The sequence below is a fragment of the Aptenodytes patagonicus genome, chromosome 4, assembly GCF_965638725.1.
Source record: "Aptenodytes patagonicus chromosome 4, bAptPat1.pri.cur, whole genome shotgun sequence".
Classification (NCBI taxonomy): domain Eukaryota; kingdom Metazoa; phylum Chordata; class Aves; order Sphenisciformes; family Spheniscidae; genus Aptenodytes; species Aptenodytes patagonicus.
In genome coordinates, this window is record NC_134952.1 from 9,105,977 (window position 1) to 9,110,613 (window position 4,637).

Sequence of the window (4,637 nt, forward strand, 5' to 3'; positions counted from 1 at the left end):
TGGCTGCAAGTCACCTGGGTGTTAGATAGCCAAGTGACCCATCTGTTTACAAGAAAAGCTACTTATTAAATAAGAAACACTGAGCAGGAAGAGTCTCTCAAACACCCACCCTCTTCGTGATGTCTAGCACAAGCTGCCACCACCCCAGCTTTTGTTAACTGGGTTGTGACAGTAAGTGCTATGGGGGTGAAAATCTCCAGGTGAGGTCCCACCTACAGTGAGGATGGTGAAAAGGAGAGGAATGCATGAGCTGAGAGTGGACAGACATCAGCCTGAAAATGGTAACGGTCACTGGGTGAACCTCTAAGGTCAAAAAGTCCCTATTAACTGCCAGCAGACGAGAGCAGAAAGATTACTTTATTCTTGTATCCTTAGGCTCTTCCCATAATTATCCACCACTCCACTGTCACTGCTGGGATCCTAGGCTTAACAGACACTTATCCCAGTATCAAATGACTGTCATGCTCCAAGCTAAGCAAGCTACTGCAAAACTTTTTCCCCACTACGCTGGGGGAAATGATGGTCCTTGGCGTACTGCATCCAGCTATTTAACAAGACTACGGTCCTTTGGCAGCATGTTCCTGATTTGCACCCTGTTGCTGAGCTAGCACCTGGGGGGCTGGGCTGCAGCTGGGCTGCATCTATTGCCTGGGAAAGAGCAAGGTATTCAGACTAACTGCAAGCTGGCTTCTGACTGGTACTTTTCTTGGAAAACAACTTTTCTTCAAGCAACGCAGCTTGCATGTCATACCACAACCTGGCTGCATATAGAGGAGGTACCTGCCAGCAGGTACCACTTCCTCCTTCACAGACAAAAAAGTACTGAAGCATTCTTGACACCCATGGGGTGCACTACCCCATGGGCTGGGAAGCAACTGGGAATCCAGAACCCCCTTTCAGATGCAAGGTTCTTCCAAGTCCCTGGTATATAAATTGACTCTCATAAAACAGCACAGGAGCTCAGAGCTTAGGAACACAGATCAACAACCTGTCAACAGTCTGCAAGTCAGCAATGTAAATTCAGCTTATCGTCTGAAGGCTCTTCCAGTAGCTTTCCTGCAAAACCATTACGAGCATATGCAGTGGATGGGTCTCCCAATCAGGAAGACCTTTGCTACAGAATTATGACCAGACTCCTCAACAGTTCTAGGTAGATCTTAAACTCCATGAGCAGGAAGGCGGCCGAGAGTTTCCTTCATTTCAGGTAAGGAGAGAAATTCTGCCATAGTGTCTGCTCATGAACAATACTGAAACCAGTTTTGAGTCCAAGAGGAGGGCCAAGACACTTCTACACAGGTAAGAAAAAAGCAAGCCAAAGCCATCAGTGCTCCTGAAGGAATGCACACATTTTTGTGCTCTGAACAGACATTAAAACCTGTGCCTGACCAAATGGCCACATGATGGCACCACAGCTTTGGGGAGTGAGGACACATCACTACGCTTCGGAGTAAAGACTAAAACCCTCCTAATGAAAAAAGTAGTGTTGCTCTTCTCAAACTGCACCAGCAGAAACCTCCGTCATCGGTGTTGTGTAGATGGAATAACAAAACCCACAAAAGGGAGCTGAAGGAATTTAAGTAATAAAGAGATTTATTAGTCACTTTGAAACAAGTAACTCAAAACTCTCTTTAAAAATGTGTTTCTTCTGGGCTTGGATTTAGAAGGAATAATAGTAAAAAAAAGTAGAGATAGCCAAAGGAAAGGTGTGGTACTGCAGCAAAGATCCAATGGTTTATCCAACCAAAGGCATAATATATGAACTGAGTCCAGAAAGTTTTCTCCCAAACAGTACTGAACATTTAATTCTTAATTAGTCCCCATCAGTTAAAAAAAAAAAAAAAAAAAGAGGGTCTTAAGATGCGAAGAACTCCAAAATGGACCAGTGCGTCTTGGGTGTAGTCAGTGTTAAGGATGCAGGTCAAACCAATCTAGTGCTCTAAGCGAAAAATGATACAAATTGGTCAGCTGCCTTAGAGCAGAATACACAGAAGAAAAGCATGATTCAATGAAATAAAGGTAAAAGGGAGTAAGTGTGGTTATCTGAAATGCAACTGTCCAGGGTCAGACACAGCCGAGACACTAAGAGCGTTACCAAGTCAGGAAGGTCACTCATCAGCAACTAGACTCTCTTAACACATTGCCCATATTCTTGTAGGCCCTGTGGGGATTTAAACCCCTGAACACCCAAACTGAAGATGTCGGGTTTGAGCAGCAACTCCCAGGGCATGCCTACAACCTGCCTCCTTCATGAAAAACCAGCATGGATAGGGCCTTCCTACAGTGCTCCAGCTCTACGGGATTCAAACCAAGATCCAGAACAAAGGACTCTGTAGAAGGGGAGATGCATTTGTCAATACATAGCTCAAAGAATCTCAAGGTAAGGTGCCTTGCTTTTTCCTTCATGTCATTGCTCCTATATACACATTCATTCTGTGGGCAGTTTTCAGTCACAAAAAAAAAAGGCACGGATAACTGCTCTGGCAGTGCTTACCTGGGCAGCTCAGGTATGATGGATCACCTAGCATGTCTACAACTCCAACTATTAGCTCCCCTGGCCTCAAACTTTAGGAATGCTGAAAGGGTAGCTGGTGGTCTGTAAGAGAGTAAACCAAAATACTTCAGGGAGAGGATTGCACAGGCACTGTTATCATAGAAGACACAGAAAACAGAATGTGTTTATAACTCAGTGGGACAGCTTTTAATGGACATCACCAAGCTCTTTGCAGAAAAGAGACTGAAATGTTTTCCAGAAGAGCTATGTTCTACCCAAAAGAGGAGAAAGACATTTAAAATCCAGTGCAGGTAGTGTCACTTCTGCTGGCAGTGCCTGTAGCATTTAGGGGAGGGAAGGAAGAAACAAAGTTGATCTTCCATTTAGATACAACTTGGGTACCATCTTAGCCAACAGCTCTGGATCAATGCAGAGTATGACCACAAAATTTTAGCACAAGCAAGATCAGTCACGAGAGCTTATGTCTCCAACTCTCCTACATGAATGAACAGCCAATAATATTTTTTATTGAAAGACAAAGAGGAAAAAGAAGAGAGACTATGGACTTCAATGACACCAAATGATGGATCAGACACTAGAACCAAACTTACATACTAGTAAGAGTTTTAATCAACCACTCTTAAGAGAAATGGATTGTTTTCTGTTGTTCATGAAATTTTTACCAGGAAGGAGTGAGTATATTTTAATACCAAATGCTACTCAGGAACCATGTTCTGAGAGCCAGATGAAGGAATCTCCCCAACTTTCTCAGGAGAAGGTCTGGTACCATGCAAGTGTCTTGAAACACAGCAGGTTCTAAAAACAATGTTACCTCATCTACTTTAGAACAATCACTTTTTTTTTTTTTTTGCTTCTTGCCTTATTTTTCCTTCCCTGCTCTCAAGAGAACCTGTATGTGCACACCCGCATGCACAGGGGTGGGAAGAAGAGTGAAGTCTGAGGTGTTTTAGGTTCTCTCTAGAGGCATTAGGGATACAGGACAGCTTTAGGACAGTATCTGACACTAGTTTGTCTGGGTCTTAAAGAGGTCAATGTCTGGTCAATCATCAGTCACAAGAGTTAATATTAGAGCAGCATCCTAAACATTAAAAAAACCTACATGCTTGTACCAGCTAAGCCTGTCCAAGATGTCTAGATGTCTAGTGACACAGATACTGCTAAAAATAGATGGGTCTGATTCTGCATAGGCCAGAAGACAGGCAAACTGGCACATACCTATTCATATAAAATGTATCAGTGAGTTACTCATTTGGGCACCAGGAAATCTCTTTGACAAAGCAAGTGTCCTACAAAATAAGAAACAAAACGTGCATCTCAGCCTACTCTCAAAGCTTTGTCCCAAGTGTTCTACCAGAGCAGTTGACCTGGAACAGAATTCCCTTCCTGGCTATTTGATAAGGTCAATCCAACACACAAAAGAAAAACCTCAGACTATATCTGGCACCGCACCAGCACAGGCAAGTGTAACAGAGCCATGTCACACAGCTGCAGGTAAGAAAATTGGAATGAGGCCAGCCACACAGTCTGTCTAAGTCAACATTGTAAGATAAGCCTTCATGTTTATCACAGGATAAACCAGACCATAGAAACAGCGTCTCTGAGCATGAAAACAGTTTCTGAAAAAAACCCAACACCAACCCCAAACCAAAAAACACCCACCTTCCACAGCACTCCAAAATTGAGAGAAGCCACCATTGCTGTAATTCAGCTAAAGAAGGTGTTAAAAAAAATAGGGTTTATTCCACGCTTTCACACCACGTGGGCCATCCACAGAACCCGTGCATGGCATACCTTCCTCGTACCATCAGGCCTAGGCTGTGGCTTGAGTGCTTCAGTATACGCACACCCGGGCATTGTGGAGACACATCACCCAGGGTTAATCAGCTTTCAGCAACCTGCCCAGAAAGCAAAAGTAGGTATTTTGGTAACACCTCCTACTCACAAATATCCTAACCAGCAAAACTAGCATATGTCAACTTTGAAATGCATCTACAGAAGCAATGTGACATAAATCTAAAATGGATACACGTTATCATGCAATTTGGCTGTTTGGTCTCAGGTACTCATCACTAATTCAACTGTTAGTACAATATGCAATTTGATTATTAAAAAGAGTATCAGTCCA